Source organism: Dermacentor silvarum, chromosome 9 (assembly GCF_013339745.2).
Source record: "Dermacentor silvarum isolate Dsil-2018 chromosome 9, BIME_Dsil_1.4, whole genome shotgun sequence".
In the NCBI taxonomy this organism is placed as follows: Eukaryota; Metazoa; Arthropoda; class Arachnida; order Ixodida; family Ixodidae; genus Dermacentor; species Dermacentor silvarum.
The window spans coordinates 157,054,968-157,075,113 of NC_051162.1; the positions used below are offsets into that span (position 1 = coordinate 157,054,968).

The 20,146-nt window shown below is 49.0% G+C and overlaps 1 long non-coding RNA gene across 1 annotated transcript in view; it reads left to right on the plus strand.

The window, feature by feature from the left end:
• Positions 1 to 18,012, plus strand: part of LOC119465067 (uncharacterized) — a 31,045-nt gene extending 13,033 nt beyond the window's left edge. Inside the window, exons 3-4 of the long non-coding RNA XR_005194716.2 lie at positions 9,697 to 9,808; positions 17,896 to 18,012. This is a non-coding gene — a long non-coding RNA (uncharacterized LOC119465067). The remainder of the gene's footprint in view (positions 1 to 9,696; positions 9,809 to 17,895) is intronic.
• Positions 18,013 to 20,146: the final 2,134 nt, after the last annotated feature.

Genomic DNA, 20,146 nt, shown 5'->3' on the forward strand with positions numbered 1-20,146 from the left:
TCACGGCCTCCCACTCCACCCCGGGCCTGACCGGCCTGGCACAACACCCCTGCAGACTCTGCAGCACACCAAGGCCTTCCATCTCGGCCTGATACGTGCCGCCTATGCCTGCCGGTTTTGCTTCGCCCAGCCATGGCGTCTCCACTCTATCCCTTCTTTCGCTCCCACTTACCCCTCCCCGTTGGCGCTGAGCCGTGCTCCCTCAAGGGCTGCAGAAGATAGCGCCAACCTTTCCCTTTCCCTCAAGAACCACTTACCACCACCAGAACGCGCGTTTGTTCTCCGCCGTGCGTTCACTCCCCGTGAAAGACGCGCCCCTCGCCCCCTTTCACTCGCACATACAGCGTTCGGCGCGCGGCGACGATTTCTTCTCCAAATGACGTCATACGGAACCTCACGGCAACGGCGACGGCAGACATCTGCTTTTGAGTGTCCATATAATTGCTATCGCAATAAAAAAGCCGACAAACGTGCAACGGTAGGGTACCACATGGACCACACTGATAGCCAGGAAGGCGCAAACCGCAAAACTGACCGCATATAATGCCAGAAAAAAAAGATTGCTTACGTTTTGGCCATTGGAGTGTTTTAGCTGAGCGCTCGCTGTCCGCTCCGCTCACACCGGCATATGCTAGGCCACACAACCGCTTAGCGGGAACGCTATTGCGCTTGCGCACAATGCCCATACCGGCAGCGGAAGGAAGACCGCATCGCTCACTCCGCTAGAAAGTCGACTGAGCGGAGCCTGACAGCGTGTTTACTTGGCCTCTTTGTCGTTTTGCACCCGAATTGATAGCGCGTCGCTCGCGTCTCGGCAAGACGCGCTTATCAAACGCGAAATTTACGCAGTTCCCTGCAGTATCTCAGTGCGTGAAATCTGAGTGGAGCGGAGCGTAAGCGGTGCTCTCCTAAAAAAAGTTGTCGCAGTTTCACCTGAAAGGCGAAGCATCAATTGCGATAGCAAATTTGTAGAGAGCTATACGGAGTAATTATATTAGCTTTATCAGCTGTATAAACTTGGACATGCAGCAGCACCGGCAACACGCAGAACTGTTGTCGACGCCGTCGGCGTTTTGCCCGCGTTCGCTCAAAATGCATGCGGCGTTGGTGACTGTTGCAGGAGCCTCTGATATAAATAGGCACTTGGTGCCGCAGCTACACGTCGCCTCCCTACCCTCCCCCTCACCCCCCCCCCCTCCCCTACGGCCTCTCGCGCGTCGGAAGAAGGTTTGCTCTACATATATGGTGATTGTAAAGGAGGAAAGAGACGCCTACTTCTGCAGCCCTTAAGGGAGCACGGCGTAGTACGCGTAACGTTGGCAGAACGCGCGTTTGTTCTCCCCCGTGCGTTCACTCCCCGCGAAAGCGCGTGCCCCTCGCGTCCTTTCACTCGCACATACAGCGTTCGGCGCGGCGACGATTTCATCTCCATTGACGTCATACGGAACCTCACGGCGACGGCGACGACGACGGCAGAAATCTGCTTTTGAGTGTCCATATAATTGCTATCGCAATAAAAGCTGTCTATTATCTGCACGGCCCACGGCGAGTGCGGGCCGGGCCAGCCGCTCCGCCGATTGTTGAAGGCGAGAGAGAAACGATAACGTTGAGAGGGTTGACCGAAAAAAAAGGAAAATCGATTTTGGTTTCGCATCCATTTGATGGATGGCGCTGCAATTCGCGCGGACAGAAAACCAGCGGGGTTTCCGAGGCCTGACGAAATCTCACGGCAGTGATCGAATTCCCGGAAGCAATCACTAGAGGACACAATAGGGCCTCTCTTACTGGCCCCTGTGCCAAAAATATGGGGCTGCAAATGGAAATAAGCTCACAGATGGAAATGGGCCACTCGCACGCGGCGGACATAAGAGCAATAGTCAGACATACGTGCCTACATGACATACGTCATAGGGTGGCTGACCAACTCGATCACTACCGCATAAAAGCGAGATCTATAGAAAATCATATCACCAGAATAAAGAACTAAAGCGCCACAAGGTGTCGGAACAAGCGCTTTTAACTTGCGAGACACGACGGATATAGCACGGGGGAATGCGCAGCTTACGGCAAAAAGCTTAACAAGAGAAAACAACAAGAAAAAAAAAACTGGAAACAAGCGCGAACTCAAAATGTTCGCGAAACCGCAGTGTGGACAGTGCAGTTTTCATGCTACACTACAACTATGAAAAATGGCGTCATATATGTGGGCGGAGCTACATTTTCTACGCCAAGTAAAAAAAAATGGCGACTTCCTACACTAGCTACACTCGTGTAGCCAGCGTAGGTAAAAAAAAATAGCCCTATTGCAAGGCTAAGCGGTATTTAGAAGATAACGCCAGAAGTAATTAAGACCGAAGGTGACCGTTGTCAGGTGGCTGAGCAAGGTGATGACAGTCTTAAAGGGAGGCCAAGCACCCGTGTTGCAACCCGTTGAGTTCCTACAAAAACCCACAAAGATGGGAGTGAGCGCTCATCGCCTTTCTTTTTTGCCGTATGCGAGCCAGAAAACTTCCGTAGAGCTGCCAGACCAACACTGTTCTGGGGCAATCTGAAAGCCCGAACCGTCCATCCCGCGAAAAGCGAACGCATGGCCGAAGTGCGCAGCGTGGTGGGAGTAGCAATGCGAGAAAACAAACTCAGGCTCCGCGCTCTGGCAGCCCGGGCATAGCAATTTTTAAGCATCAATTGCTTTTAGCTCCCGTTGTCGATGACCTTCAAGTGACCTTGAGCCAAAAGCCAGAACCGTTATCCGGGCACTCAAACGGACTCAAACGAGAATATCCGGACATCGTTGCGAGAACAAAACGAGATCATCCGGGCAACCAGTCAGCAGTTAAGAAACTGCGGTCTCTGGCACCCAACTCTTGTTACAGGAGCGCATTACATACGCTAGATACTGCCCAAACAAGTTACCAAAATATGGCTTCTGATTTTTCATATGTTTGTTCACGATATCTCTCAAGCTGCAACTTCTAGTACGCTGAAGAAGAAGAAGAAGAAGAACAAAACTTTATTTGCACAAAAGACTTCGTTTCCCCTAGAACGGGGCAGTTTGCGTGGTCGGGCCCCTATTCCAAGGCACCGCTGGCCCCCGCCATCCTTTCTGCCCTCCTGACCAGCCTGAGCTGGTCCCCGAGGGCAGAGCTGGACAGCAATGCCTCCCACCTCTCTCTCGTGTTATTCTCATCTTGCTCTTCTGTTGCCGTGCATTCCCATGTGATGTGATAGAGCGTCGGTGTGCTCCCACACCACGGGCATGTCTTTGTAGGCTGTTGGGTAGTGTATATGCTCTATTTTTGTATAGGTATTCGTTTGTAGCCTACGTATGTCGCAGAGTCCACGGCTGAAAGGTTCTTGTGCGGTGCTGGGTAGAGTCTTCTCAATTCCCTGTAGTATTGCAAGATTGATTTATAACTGGGATCGATGGGTGTCGGGTCCTCTACGATGTTGCAAGAGGCAGCTCGGTAATTAGTGAAACCTCGAGCCACCTCATCTGCATAGCGGTTCCCAGTAACACCATCGTGTCCCGGGGCCCAGGTTATTGTTTGGGTATACCTGACGTTGAATTCTCTGCTGATCTCGGTGAGTATCCGGTGTGCCTTCGCACCGACCATTCCCCTCTGATAGTTCCTGCATGCGGCCTGAGAATCTGTAATTATTGTCAGTGGAGCGTTGCGCTCCATGCCTTCCCTTATAGCTAAGGCAATGGCTATCTCTGCTGCTTCTATAATGGTCGCTCGGGAAACCGAAGCACAGGCCGTGATTTTACCTTTTCGGTTCACGACAACTGCCACCATATTCTTTGCGTTGACCCGATATGGTGAAGCATCCGTGAATCTTGCAGTGTCCATGTACTTAGTTATTTTGTCTATGTATTCAGCTCTAGCCTTTCTCCTTCCTGCGTGTAATGTAGGATCCATGTTTTGCGGTATTGGTGAAACGCCATACAAATTTCTGATCTGGCAGGGTAGCTCTTTAGTGCTTTGGTATGCTTGTATGCAATCTCCAAGGCCGACTCTACGAAGAAGAGCTCTTCCGGCTGGCGTTTGCGCCAATCGACTCCTCTGCGCTATGAGTTGGGCCTCAGCCAGCTCATCAAATGTATTGTGGAGGCCGAGGGCTAGAAGCTTCTCATTTGAAGTGTTGCGTGGCAGCCGCAGGGCTGTCTTATATGCCATCCTTATTATTTGGTCAGCCTTTTCTTTTTCCTCTCTATTCATGTCATGGTAAGGCAGGGAGTATATTAGTCTACTAATGACCAGGCTTTTCACCAGTCTGAGGGTGTCTTGTTCCCCCATCCCTGTCCGATTATGAGCCACACGGGATATCATCCGGTTAATCTGCTGCGTCGTTTTTCTGATTTTGTTTAAAGTGTGGAGCCATCTGTCATAGTACGCTGAAGATTTATTTTTTCTTTCCGATAGCGACGCTCAAAAGCGGCAGATACAGGGCACCATAGACTTGACTGTCATCTTTTGGTGCTGAGGCAGGGTTGCCTGTGCTCTTTTCAACGCCACCGGTCCGTGAGTTGGCCGCACATTTGCAGCCGACCACTTCGACGCGACACGAAGAAAAAGGCTTAAGCTTGCACTCGGCCGCGCAAGGCTTGAAACAGCGAAGGTGGGCGATCATAGGGGCTTATTATGGCTGATGCTAGGTTGTAACTTGGCTGATGGTAAGTTGCCGCTGCCTCTCCCGCTTAGCAGCGAGCATTGCTTCGCGAAGCGCGGCCTCTTCTTTGGGAGTACGAACTATCTTTGGGCGTCCCATGGCTTCTCCTGATCGAGCGCCGCCGCGCACACGCTTACATAGCTGTTGCCTCAAGATCAGCGCATGCGCAGATCCAATCGTATTGATGGCGCATGCGGAGATCTCGGCGCGATGGCGGAAACAGTTGCGCGCAGTGTCGCCGAGCTGCTGCCGACGCCGCCCTCGTTTCCCCGGCGTGAACGTGGGAAACGTCCCATGGCTGCATCTGATCAAGCGCCGGCGCGCACTGGCTTACATAGCCGTTGCTCACTGTCGGCGCATGCGCAGTACACAGGCGGTAGGCTACGCCAGGTGTTCTGGCAGCTGCAGTGTCACTGGTTGCCATGGCTACGACGCGGCTGGCTCTCTGTGAAACACCATACTTTTTACGGCTAGCTCAAACAGCTTCGCTGTTAAAAACGTAGCGACAGACGCTGAGCACGGTGCACTGTCGGAAGAAAAGCGGTTGAAGGCGGCGGCACCACAGGCCACCAAAGACGCCATATGGTAGCCATTTCATGCTTGCGTCTACTCCAGATTACGGGAGATACAGCATTTTTTTTTTGTTTCCGGTATGGCTGTACAGTATAAACTAAATAAAAATGTTGAGGCTTTGTCTTCTGGATGAAGTACAGAAGTGGCCGATACGAAGGATCATGCGTCCAGCGCCTCAACTCAGGTGGTGCACCTGGGTGGTAGCCCACGCCGCGCAGGTGGGGAGTGCCGTAAACGCGAAGGCGCAACCAGGTCCACAGGAGGTGATGCAGCGTTGTCTTTGTGGCTGGGATAGAACAGAAGGAACAGACCAGAAAGGTCGGGTCCACGCGGATGCGTGGAGGACGAGGCGATTCTTTGTGATGGAGCAGGCTGTCCTTTGGGGACTGACAAAGTAGAGGCACAGGGTTCTGGCCTTATGATGGATGGCAGGCGGCGTGTGCATCCGAGGGTAGTAAGAAGTGGAAAATCGAAGAAGCCCACGATTTACTTCTGGCGTAGCTAGCAGAGTCGCCACTCCCAAGTCAGCCGAGCCGAGTTGCAGGCATGTGTTGTGGCTCCAGAAGTTCGACTTACCCGAATTAGGGGTTCGTGTTAAACGAATGTTTGACGTCAGACGTCTTTCAGTTCGGTCAGCTAAAACCACATGTAAAATGCTAAAACCACATGGACTGAGAACATCTTATACTATTTTCACCACTCGCGCTTTTTACTTTGGTATCAGTGCACAGAGTGAAAAACTGCCGCGCTATTGGCCGCTCGAGGCAGTTTGCGTGTATTCGCGGGCTTCTTTCTCGTTCGGAAAAACATTTTTATGTAGCACGTATTGAGCAACAGAAAGCTGTAGCGATAGTTTTTCATGTTGCTCTACAATTTTCTCATTGACACTTTTCATCTACTTATAATACTTGAGGAGTTAATTATTTCATCAGGACTAATTATGTAATTAGGCGGAATGAAAAAATACCTGAGTATCTCCAAGCGACGACAAACAACATTACCTTAATTGGTTCTGTCCAGCTACGTGGTATTTGCATATTTTTAAATCTTGGTGCATGATAGTAGGGACACCCTGTATAAACGATCAACCATTGCATGCTACCTCTCATATCCGAATGTTTGCGGACCACTGCTTATCTACCAATCTATCACTAACATTATTGGCCACACTTCGTTGCAGAAATACTTAAACAGCATTAGCGAATGATGTGATCGCTGGCTATTGGCCCTAAACCCGTCTAAATTTATGTCAATGTCAGTATCCCGTGGTCGAAATCATTCCCACTTCTTTTACACAATTACTAACATCTCCATTGACGCCGTCGAGCCGTTCAAGTATCTAGGCGTTACCATCCCGCATGACTTGAACTGGTGCTCCCATGTAGCTAACATCACCCCATCTGCCAATTATTTCTATAACGCAACCTTCGCAATGCTCGTCAACATGTTAAATTACTAGCAAATTACTAGTTAAGCCGAAACTCGAATATGCGTCACCCATATGTAATCCTCACCACATCTACCTTGCCAACGCACTAGAATCCATGCAGAATCGAGTCACAAGGTTCATTCATTCGACATACTCGTATGACTTCAGCGTGACACAATTAAAAACAGAATCGGGTTTAGACACCCTATTCTACCGGCGCCGTATCGTGAGCTTATCATTATTTCATCAAGTTCTACACCAGTTCACTTCACCATGTGCCTTACATTCTACCACATTTACTCATTTCGCTGCGCACAGACCATCCACTAAATGTTGCTCGTCCACGAAACATGTACTGTCGCCTTCTCGTCATCATTTTTCCCTCGCTCAGCAGCAGACTGGAACGCCTTCCCCACCGCATCGCTGCCATGACCACTTCATCCGCCTTCATGGACGAAATAACAAGTGATTTGTAATAATATTGTGGACAACCCTTCTAGTTATATGTATTCCCATCCCTTCCTTTACCCGCAAGATGTTTTTACGGAAATAAAATGAAATGAAATGAAATCGAGTGCCACAGTTTCACGCGCATATAGTTCGCGACATGGCTTTACAATTAAAAATTGCAAGTATGCGTTATGCTTGTCTCGCTCTTCAATTACGTTTTCGCAAGCGTCATTGAAGTTTCGTAACGGCTGTCGCCGCGGGGACACGCATTATCGTTGTAGTTCTAGTGCTGCAAATTGGTCACGCACATTTACACGTTCATAATACTATGCGTTATGCTTGTCTCGTTCTTCAATTACGTTTTAACGCGACAGCGTTAAGGGCCCCGTGTCGCAGAAAATCTGGCGTCGGCGTGGATGTCGGCGTCCGTGGTGGAGAAAATCACCCCGGTTGGCCCCGACCCCGCAGGACCTCCGCGAGGAGCAAGGTGTTAGTGAACAAAAAGTGGAATTTCTCACAGTGAAACCCGTCAGAAAAAATGGTAAAGTACGACTTAACCACAACCTACAGACATGGTGCATCGGACTGTTATTTGAATGTACGAGAAAAAGTGGTCGCAGTTTCACCTGAAAGGCGAAGCATCAATTGCGATAGCAAACTTGTAGAGAGCTATACGGAGTAATGATATTAGCTTTATCAGCTGTATAAACTTGGACATGCAGCAGCATCGGCAACACGCAGAACTGTTGTCGACGCCATCGGCGTTTTGCCCGCGTTCGCTCAAAATGCGTGCGGCGTTGGTGACTGTTGCCGGAGCCTGTGATATAAATAGGCACTTGGTGCCGCAGCTAAACGTCGCCTCCCTTCCCTCCCCCTCCCCCACGGCTTCTCGCGCGTCGGAAGAAGGTGCGTTTGCTCTACATATATGGTGATTGTAAAGGAGAAAAGAGACGCCTACTTCTGCAGCCCTTAAGCGAGCACGGCGCGGAACGCGCGTTTGTTCTCCGCCGTGCGTTCACTCCCCGTGAAAGACGCGCCCCTCGCGCCCTTTCACTCGCACATACAGCGTTCGAATCCGCCGCCTGGGCCTCCCCTCTGGCAAGGAGGAAGATCTCCTCTTCCCCGGCCGACACCACCTTTCTGCACTTCGAGGCGTCGTGGAGTTCCTTGACTCGTCAGGGCTCTCCGCACGCCTCTAAGGACATTTCTACAAGCGGGAAGGCCTCACGGCCTCCCACCCCACCCCAGGCCTGACCGGCCTGGCACAACACCCCTGCAGACTCTGCAGCACACCAAGGCCTTCCATCTCGGCCTGATACGTGCCGCCTATGCCTGCCGGTTTTGCTTCGCCCAGCCATGGCGACTCCACTCTATCCCTTCTTTCGCTCCCACCTACCCCTCCCCGTTGGCGCTGAGCCGTGCTCCCTCAAGGGCTGCAGAAGATAGCGCCAACCTTTCCCTTTCCCTCAAGAACCACTTATCATATCGGCGACGATTTCTTCTCCAAATGACGTCATACGGAACCTCACGGCGACGGCGACGGCGACGGCTACGGCGACGGCGACGCCGACGGCAGAAATCTGCTTTTGAGTGTCCATATAATTGCTATCGCAATAAAACATTATTCTGTTACGAGGAAACTCAAACAGAAACCCCGTTTGCCAGCATTTTTGCCATAGCAACAGCGGCACGCTCGGGTATTCAACTTGCGAAAATATTATCCAGATGGCTCTTGCATCCTCGGTAGGTCAAATTGCGACTTGGCCTGCCTAATGCATTTTGGAGACGCGCGCTCGTCTGGGCAAATAATAAAATCATATAAAAAGGTCTTTGGGTCTTCACATTTTAATTAATATAAGACGACTTATTATGCCCCTGGAAAAACGTCTTCCCAGCAATGCATTTCTGTTTAAAAGTGAAGCCGACTTTGAGGGGATCGATATAAGCTTGGTCTTTGTAAGCTGGCTTTCCCACGTTCTTTGTTGCAGTGAAACCGACTAAAAAATGCGATGCGAACGGGTCTCGATAGCGCTATCGCGTTCCACTCTTAAAGACGAAGCTTAAGCGTCCTCCAATTTTTCGCAAGCGTCATAGCAGTTTCGTTACGATTGTCGCCACAGGGACACCCATTATCGTAGTTCTACCGCTGCAAATCTGTCAGGCGCTATTACATGTTCATAATTATCTGCATAGTTGTGGTTGACACTAAATTTGACGTTACGTGAAAAAAACTGATTTAATTATTTGCCACAATGTAGAGAAAATTCAATCTACATGAACCTTCATAGGCTCATGTAACCATGCCTAGGCAGTTGTACAGTGACCTTTCCCTGAATTAATCGCCATACTGTGTATGCTGGCATGCAGCATTGAGAGATACATAGTTTTGTTATAGGCCTATATTTACAAAATAATGCTATTTAGTACTAAAAGAACGCATTAGAGTTGACGTGATGTTATCTCCGAAGTTATTGATTGGTTGAACCTGTCTGACATATCATGTGGATGTCATTTGTCCAGAACATTTTATGCTTATTTGCAACTGTCCAATTACATAACGTTCCATTGAACAGCTGGCAGTGGACCTGGAATTCAACAGACTGGTAAAACCAGTGTGCCTGCCTAGAGGAAAAATGGACATTGCAGGCAAGACTCTTGTAGTTGCCGGTTGGGGTAGGACAGAATGTAAGTAACAAGGTTTTAATTGTACACTGTTGAAGCTGTATTTGTTGCAGATAAGAAAATCATTAACAATGTTGAGGACCGCGAACAAAAAGCCTTTTTGTGGCTTGACATGGTCCACGGGCCTTCATACTAGGCAAGTGGCACAGCATAAGGTGAAGTATGACATATTCAGTAGAGTCATCTTAGTCTCACTATATAAGCCGATGATTCAGTAACAAAATGCACGTATATAATGCACACATGTATAGATACAATTGAAACAGAAAATAAAGAAAACGCGAATTACGAATGCACATTGCACATAAATGAAGTCAACAAATGTGTCACGCAATACATACTGCAATGCATCATTCGGCGAATACACAATAACACAATAACAAAAAAGACAACAATTTATCCCTTTTGCGGCGAGCAAAGAAAAGGAGAAGTACAATAACAGATGTTAGACAATTGTTTAGACAAGAAAGTAAACTGAACCACAACTGGCGAGTGTACTTAGCCTTGCCGTGGCATCTCTAAGAGTTCACTGCAGCATGAATTTAGTTTCCTATTTCTGCGTTTTAACTTCAACATAGTGTTTAGAGTGTTATTATTTCTTTAAATACCTGTCTTATAGCGCTGATTTAGTGTTTGCGCATGAATATAAGGCCTAGGAATTAAATTAATTTTTTTTAATGGCACCACGTATGGCTGTCGTGGGAAACATCCAGAATACTATAGACGCCGTTATTTGTATTCTATGTCATTTGGCGATATTAGTGGGAGCCGTAGTGCCCCTTACTGATGACAATAGTTCATGTGACTGAAAAGTAAGGGCTTGTACAGGAGAAGCTGATTGCTTTAGAAGAAAAAAAAATTGAAACTTGAACCTGCATAAATTTCTCAACTGCTCACCAGTTATGCTTCCATCGGCATCGAATCCCAGCGCTTTTGAAAGGTTGACGTTCCCCACGTGTCTTGCTGGGTGAATATGTTGGCTTTCCTCTACGGTGCTGTGTCGTGTCCAGAGTTTTGCTACAGCCGACACATGCTTTGTCATATTGCGAATATTTGCCCCGGTATGCTTCTGTACTCGGGTAGCCAGGTGGTGTCTGAAATAGCAAGGCAATTCCCATTGTGTTATCGTCCTAATTTCCCCTCTTATTTATATGACGTAGTTGTAAACGTCATTGAATTTTTCTTTCTATTCCTCGGATATAATTAACCGTCACTATTTCTCTCACTTTCTTTTTGATGACTCCGGGTTGTCTACTTCCAATTACCCTTTACTTAGTTCACATTTTTGACCTGTTCCTCCAATTTGTGTACACAAAGGTACATACAGTTGTGCGCAGTAGCGGCCTATTTCGTTCGATTCATGTTCGTGACTTTTTTCTTGAAAATTAATTTAGCTGTGCGCTTCTCTATATTTAAAGCAGGCCTAACCCATGCCACCCTATACACTGCCTCACTTGTCATATTATCGTGCCCTTGTCCCTTCCCCCTCACCGATGCCAATTGGCCCACCGACATTTGGTTAACTTCCAACCCGCTGACAACATGTATGATCTTAAGCACTGAATGACATTCCAGAACGTTAGCGATGACCCGTCCTTCCTTCTTTCCGAATTCCTCGCACTACTTCATATTTATTGAAGCCCCAACGTCCTACTCTGGTACATTATTGCTGTATTTTGCTTCCTCTTAATTCTCAGACTATCCTTTCGGATGCTTGAGTATCGATAATGCGCACACCAATGTATTCATATTGCTTGGCTAAGGATTTGACTTGCTGTTGAATTGATAAAAAGTCATTACTTGTCTCTTCATTAAAGATAATTTTCTATTCCTCTGAGGCGAAATTGGGGCCTAGATATGCCGATTCCTTGCCGCACGTATTGGAAAGTCTGTGTAGTTTTCTTACATTGTCCGCTACTAGCACTATGTCGTCCGCATGCATCAGGCCAGGGGTTACACCCATTGGCACCTCGTGCACAGCGCAATTCGCCACAAAACTATGAGATAATTATCATCACACTGCTTCAGGAACTCATTAGTCCACTTCTTATGCTACCAGGACGACATCATGGTCTTTTCAGACGCTTTTGCGACACAGGTAGGACGTCTCGACTATTCGGGCAATTATTCGGCGAGTTAAATTAGTAGAAATGCCACTTAGTTCTTCGACAAATTCCTCGCGCTCTGTCATATTTATTGACAGTGTCCGAACAGACCCGGAAAAACTACTCACCGTCATGAACTTCCCCGTTTCACGCTCTGCTCACGGTGTTCGTAGTTTCGTGGATCCATACTCATAATTCTGCCTTTTCGTGATAGAATTTGTCGCCCTCGCATGTCCCCTTGCTGACTTTCTGAAACAAGGCATCCAGTTTTGTTGGGGTGCTTACACTGTTAGTCATGTCCTGCATAACGTGCTCCGTATAAGGAGTATGTTCTCAGTTCAGCCCAGACCGCCGCATGTAAGCGTACTTTCAAGCGAGAGCACGAGTGACAAAACGCGGGCGACATGCTAGTCACGGTTGTATGCGGCCAATGAGTAAACGCAGCGTGGTTATATGCAGCCCTGACAATTTGGCGCCCAAAAGGGCGCCGATGCGTTGAAAGAGTATTACAAAGAAAACGCTGTGGCGAGGACTAGTGTAATAAAGACGAAGAAGGCCTGGGCTGACGCAACAGACTTCTGAAGGGTGCAGCACAGGTCCCAAATTGGACAGTGCTGGGTTAGTCCCACTGCTCCTAAACGAATCTTCTTCTAATAAACCTCAACTTTAACATAGCAGTAAGCTCTCGTTAACTCGAACTCTCATATCTCGAAATATCGGTTCAGTCGAATTTTTTTCCTGGCTTGGTGTCAACTCCATGTATTTTTGACTGCTTATCCCGAAGTGCTTTTCCACATTACTGTGGATATCTCGAAATTTCAATAGCCAAAATGTTGGGAAATAGTCAGTACCCAAAGGTTTCCATCGTTTTTGTGCAAGTTGCGACATCACCGAAGGGTGACAGTATGGCAAGCTTGTAGCGAATTCCATTTCATTCTACGCCACTCTTATCATCCACCGTTCGCGGCCGGCTGCGATCTCATTGATAATGGGGGCGGAGTGTCGCTCTCGCCTCTGACGAAGCGCGAAGAGGTACACTTGGCCTCCGCAACATGCATGCTCATGTGTGCATGGAGTGTCATCAGCTTGATTATTCGCCGTGCTTTGCGTTTCTATGTATGTGAATCCTCGCTCAAGGCGATGCCGCGCGATCCTCTCGCTACGGCAGCGACGCCAGCATGCGCCAAGTGTTTGGTATTGTTGGTTGCTAGCGCGGGTGAAGAGCAATGAGACCGTGAGCGATGAGTTCCAAACAAGACTAAACTTTTTTTTATTCTCTCACAAGACACAAAGAGGCGCGTGCGCCAACAGACTTGCCTTTCAGGTGCTTGACGTAGTGTTGAAGAGTGGCGCTATAAACTAGCCATTTAAACACGGGCCATTTATAGCGGCGCGCGGATGGCGTTTACTACATCACTCCCTCCCCAGTGAGCTGCCGAACGTTACAGGTCCAGGAAAACGGAAGGAGTGGTTCGCGTCCCACTACATGTGCGCTGCACTGTTGTTCGGGAGGAAGTCGCAGTTGTTTCTTTCGTTGTTCTAACAAGAGTCGCGGCAGCCGCGGGACCTTCAGAGTTCTCAATGTGAGCCGGTTTCACGCGGTCAGTAGAGACTACTTCACGTCGACCGCGAATGTCCACAGTGAATTGCTTGTTTGTACGATGGAGGACTTTGAAAGGGCCGTCATACGGTGGTTGAAGAGATTGCTGCACTGCGTCACGCCGCACAAACACATGGCAGCAGGACCACTACTCTGAGTTCATGTGGATGGGTCGCGGCTCTGGCTGACGCGGTGGTGTGGCGCGAAGCTTGCCCATGATGTCGCGCAGCCGGCTTGCGTAGTCGCCAGTAGCTACAGGGCTTTCATCTCCACAGCGTGTACAAAATTCGCCAGGCAATCGCAGTGTTGCTCCATACACCAGCTCGGCGGCAATGCAGCCAATGTCGGCTTTCAGCGTTGTGCGGATACCAAGAAGGACGAGCGGTAGTGCTTCGGTCCAACTGTGCCCTTCCGTCGCCGTGAGAGCCACTTTCAACTGGCGGTGGAAGCGCTCCACCATAGCCGTTGCTCTGATGATGGTAGGCAGTAGTTCGTGATGCGAGAGGTGCCGATCAGCCGTGTTATACTGGAAAAAAGAGCCGACTCGAACTGTCTGCCACAGTCAGTCGTAACTGTGGACGGCGCGCCGAAGCGAGCCACCCAGTGGTACAGAAAAGCATGGGCGATTGTGTCAGCGGTGATGTCTGCGATAGGCACAGCTTCAACCCAGCGTGTAAACCTGTCCACGCAAGTAAGTAAATACGACTGACCATTACAAAGTGGTAGCGGTCCGACAATGTCCAAGTGCACATGCTCAAATCGTGCGTCTGGCGCTGGGAACCTTGCCAATGGCGTTACGGTGTGGCGCTGGACTTTGGAGCGCTGGCAGGCGATGCACTCTCGCGTCCACTGCTGGACGTCTCGATTTATACATGGCCAGACGTACCTTGCCGTCAATAGCTTTTGTGTCGCCCGAATTCCGGAGTTCGGGTGACACAAAAGCTGGCACATCCGGGCCCGGATGTGCCAGCTTGTGCAGCGACTGGAAGACGGTACGACGAAAGCCAGAAGGAACGAAAGGACGAGGGTTGTCCGTTGAAACGTAGCAGCACACTCGGTCTTTTGAGCCGAACACAGATAGCCATTGCAACTTCAGCGCGGTTGTTGTTGCCAGCAACTGACCGAGTTCTTGATTAGTTTGCTTAGCTGCCACCAGCTGAGTCAAATCAGTTCCTTCGGAAAGGCTAAGGGCGTTGGCAGGACTTCGTGACAGGGCATCTGCAACCACATTATTGACGCCGCTCACATGCCGAATGTCTGTAGTGAACTCGGATATGTAAGACATCTGACGTAGCTCACGGGCTGTGTGCGTTCCTCTGTCCGATGTCGGGAGACTCAGGGCGTACGTCTGAGGTTTGTAGTCTGTAAGCACAAACAAATCCACGCCTTCCAGGTAGTGACGAAAATGTCGGATGGCGGCATAGATAGCAAGCAGCTCTCGGCCGAGAGTGCTGTAGGGCTCTTCTGCAGGGGTCAGCTTTCTCGAGAAGAAAGATGTTGGGCGCCAGATTCCGTTGCTCAGCTGCTGTAATACTGCGCCGATGGCTGTGTCTGAGGCATCGACCATTATGCACTGCGGTATGCCTGGTTGCGGATACACGAGCAAAGCAGCGTTTGCCAAAGCCTCCTTGACTCGATGAAAAGCGTTGCATGCTTCATCAGTCCAAGTGAGGGTCCCCGCTGTGCTCTCCGCAGTTGTTAGTAGTCTGTGCAGAGGGTGCAAGATAGTCGCGCACTGAGGTACAAAAGGGCGATAGAAGTTCACCAGTCCAAGGAACTCGCGGAGCTGCCGCTTAGTGTTAGGTTTCGGGAATTCTCGCACAGCTTTTACCTTGTCCGTGTGGGGGCGAATTCCGTTACACGATATGATATGGCCCAGGAATGTCAGCTCGGGCACACCGAGCTGGCATTTTGCTGCATTGACGACGATGCCATGTACAGAGAGACATCGAAAAACGGTTCGCCGGTGTTCCTCGTGTTCAGATGGAGTGGCGCCAACGATAAGCAGATCATTCAGGTAAACGTGGCAAAAATCTAGACTGCGTAAGACACCGTCCATAAACCGCTGACATGTCTGTCCAGAGTTGCAAAGTCCGAATGGCATTCGAAGAAATTCAAATAGGCCGAAAGGTGTTGCTATCGCGGTTTTCGGGACGTCCTCTGCTGCCACTGGTATCTGATGGTATGCCTTCACGAGGTCCAGCTTGGAAAATATTGTAGCACCGTGCAAGTTCGTTGTATTATCATGAATGTGTGGCACAGGGTAGCGGTCTGGTACAGTTGCTCGATTGAGTGCCCGGTAATCGCCACATGGTCGCCAGTCATCTGATGCCGGTTTTGGTATCATGTGAAGCCGAGACGCCCAAGGTCTTGACGAGGGCCGAATGATACCAAGCTCGAGCATATGATCAAACGTTTGGCGTGCCAAACGGAGCTTCTCAGGGAAGATGCGACGCGGTCTGGCATGTACGGGAGGACCAATCATAGTTATATGATGGAGCACGTCATGCTGATCCGCAGTGTCCGCCTTTGCTTGGCTCATAAGTTCGGGAAACTCGTTTAGTATTGACACAAAGCGAGTTGTTCCGGCTGGTCTGACCAAGGTAGGGCTTAACGGAGGGTGTCTTGAGGGCTTGCCTTGCACTGTTGCTTGCGACACAGGATCATATAGGCGTCGGTTGCGCACGTCTACCAAAATACCAAAGTGACGGAGGAAATCGGCGCCGAGGATTGCAAATTTCACAGCAGCAAGTATAAAAATCCAACGAAATGTTCTTTTTAGGTCTAGGTTGAGAGATAGCGAGCGATGTCCGTAAGTAGCGATCGTTGTGTTGTTGACTGCTTGTAATGGAGATGAGTTCGGGCGCTTACTGTCAGCTGGAGACGCAGGGATACGCTCACCTCTGCGCCTGTGTCCACAAGGAAACTGACGCCACCACTGCGTTCGGTGATGAAGAACACTGAGGGGCGACTTTCCTGTCGATATTGCGGCATTGGTCGCCGTCAATGCTGGCCTCTGGCGTTTCCTGGATAGCCACAGGGCACAACACATTTGCGCGCAGCATCGCGATGTTTCCTGTGGTACCAGCACCAGCGGAGTCTCGGCTGCTGTGGTTGTGCACTGCGCTGCTCCAGAGGGTGCGAGGTGCGTGCCTGCAAAGCTGCCACTGTTTCGGTGAGGCGCGCGATCTCTTCGCGAAACTCGAGGAATTCGTTGGGAGAGGGGACAGAAGTACTCTCTACTGGCACATTAGCGACGGAGGCGGAGGGGTTTGCCGCTGCCATGATGGTGTCAGCGATGGCGGCCATCTTGCCGAGATCCCCACCGTAGCAAGCAACACGCGAACGTTGCTGGGGAGACGCTGAAGAAATATCTCGCGCAGCAGCGTGCCGTCGAGACCTGTAACGCTTCCCACAAGACGCTGCATGTGGCGCAGTAGCTGAGATGGCGTGCGGTCGCCAAGGTCCGTGTCGTTCAGGAGCTGCCGTAACCTTTCGGATTCGGATGGTGTGAGGCGTCGAATGAGTTTGGTAGGTATTTGCCTTCTGCCTTCAAAGTTTGGTAGGTGTTTTCGGCAGGTGGGTGAGAAGCAAATCGCCGACCTCGCTGGCTGTAGCTGGCGGCAAGCTACTCACGATGCGATGGTAGCGCGTCAGGTCGGCTGTGATGCGCCGGGCGGCGAATTGTGCCTCGACTTGAATGAACCAGAGCTCGGTGTCGGCGGGCCAAAAGGGGGGCAGCTTCAATTCAACTGCAGACATGGTAGGCGCGTCGATGTCGCTGTGCGTGTTCATGTTGGATCACCACTGTTGGTTGCTAGCGTGGTGAAGAGCAATGAGACCGTGAGCGATGAGTTCGAAACAAAGAGTAAACTTTTTTTTTCTCGCAAATAGCAATATGTGCCGTAAAGTAATGAATTAAGAAGGGAATTAGTGTAGTTTTGATAATTATTTTAATATCCGTTTCGATTTTTTGTGCTATAGTCCGCCTGTTCGAATAATCCAGCTCAAGGACAACAATTATCCTATCTGCCATAGCCTACATTTAAAAATGTCGGTAAACTTTAAAAAGATCATTCGGTATAGGGATGGATAAGTATGAATAATTTACAGGCTGTAAAATACAAACAGCTGGATTGGCAACATGTTTATAACATGTTTTCGCATTGCTTGGCGCGTGCCTACTGCTCCTGTATATAAGCATATATTGAATGCTCTCCGAATAAAAAAAATAATTTGTGAGTCAGTGGTTTTGTTGTGTCTTACATATCCTTTCATATTTACGTTGCTGCGACCTTCTTGTTCACGCTAGGCGTGTAATTCATGTAGCGAATATCGTAAAGGAAATGGTTCATTGTCCTGATTTTAATTTCTTCTTTCTATAGCTGCAAAAGAAAGCAAAGTTATTCTGCACGCAGAAGTTGTTGCTCTCACGGATGCCAAGTGCAAAAAAGTATTACGAAGATACGGAAATCCCTTCACGTTACAAGGCCTGCGACCTGGTCCTGCAGTTTGTGCTTACGGTAAAAACAAGGGCGCATGTAAGGTGAGAACAGTTTACCTTTGTTTCAGGAGCTCAAGTTACACAGAGTGTTTATCTGACAGATTACCTTGTAGTTCGTTAGCTGTGTTGTGGGTAGATCACCGATGATGGCTTTTCAAACGAATCGCCTTTTTGGCTACCGTTTTGTGATTGGGCGCTTGCCACGTATACTGCCCGAGAGAAACTGCACGTACCCTCACGCGAGAGCTATCTATTCTAAAGATTTTGCGTACAAGTTTCCATCACCACAAAAGTGGGCGATGACGCATGGATAGAGGCTTTAATGTAACCGAGGGGCGGGGCGCGTCGTTGTCAAACGGCAATTATTTGGCGCGAGGACATACCTTGCATACCGGCCTACCGGCGTGTAAAATTGGGCCACGTACCGAGCGTCTGCTACGGCTGTGCCGTACGCTACGTTTATCATAGTGATGGACGCGCAATTTCGGCCGTTTGTAGATAATATTCCTACGCCATATATAGTGTATTTTGTTTTGATCAGAATATTTTACATGCTATAGGAGAAAACCCTGTGTATTTACGCGCCCTTTAAGAACCATTTCTGTGTATGAGGCCTGCGCGGCAGCTATATCCCGACGAACTGGATAGACATGGTATTAGCCTTGCCAGAACCTGAGCTCTCGTTAAAATCCTGCGGATCGCTTTTAAAGCAAGTATGTATCTGAACAAATTCACGGAACTTGTCCCTCCGAAGTGGCGTATTTGGGAAACGTGAACCTTGACGCTAACCAAAGGCTCCTGGTCACTAACGAAGTCAAACTTTAATTGAACTTACAGAACCCGTACATGTTTCTTGTTTACAATGTTCATCCTAAACGATAGTTAACTTTTAATTAGGTCAGTTTGTCAGTGAAAAAAAACTGAAGTTTTTTTTCAAATATGCGACCTGACTTGACGAGTTTTTGTTTTTCTTCAAACCCGTTGACTATTACTGATCATTTGTGTGAATTGTGCGTGGTATTTGATGAGCGAGATAATCGTAGAATAACACGAAAGGAACATATGTTGGTATGTGCCGTCTAGTCGCTGTCGACTCCTGGCGACACCACTTATTAGAGCACTACACGAGTAATTTTTTGTGGCTTGGGCCCTGGCGTGTGCCTGCAAGTGTCATGCCTGGCCCACCCGAGCCCGGCTCGGTGGTCTCAAATCCTCGCTCGTGCCAGCGCCACACTACCTTGCACGATTTGGCCCTTGAGTATAAACGGAACATGGTCCAGTTCTGGTTATTGCGAATGTGCCAGTTGCACACAGAGTATTTTCTAGGCAGTCTTGACTGTGTCAGGATTTCCAGCGGTGTTGTTGCGGACAAGTGAAGCGGTAAAATAGAAAGAAAAGTTATATCTTTGGCAGTTCATGCTCGTGAGTTAATGCGTGACATGAAGGCCCATACTACGTTTTCTAAACAGTTGGACAGTAATATATAGCGAAGGCATAAGTGACCACTCCTGTAAACACCGCTAACCACTTAATCTGAATACTATATTTCAGATAACCATAGCAAACGCAGAATTCCAGGAACAAAGCCAGTAATCTTAGCGGGAAATTTCTAGCTGTATCGAATGTAAATTGGTGACACCCAAGAGCAACGCTCATGTGCAACCACATTTCATGTGGGTGAAGCCATTTTGATGTTTTATTCGGCTTCCTTCTAATGGCGTCTACATTTCAGTCCACAATTTAGGTGCTGTGTTTCGTAATATCAGTGGACTTGGACTTTCTCTCTTTTAGTTTCAATATGTAGGCTGTTAAACACAGTGTAGTTACGGCACAGTCACTTCGAAAATGCAGCGTGGAGTCGGACACTGTGATGCCACCAACACGAACCGCGGCAACGCAATCCCGTGCTGAGTCAATCTTCTATTTTACTTTTTGACCTTGGCACACCGTGCGTGCACTAAGTTCTCGCGTTACTGTCATCGCTGAGATTTGAGCGACGGCGCTTTCTGAAATATCGCGCGGATAAATAACACACAACGAAGAACCTGCACATCCGCACACAAGCAAACAGCACACGCACACTGGCCAGGAAGAAATGCTATCGGAATACTACGAAACAGGCGAGGCTTTAG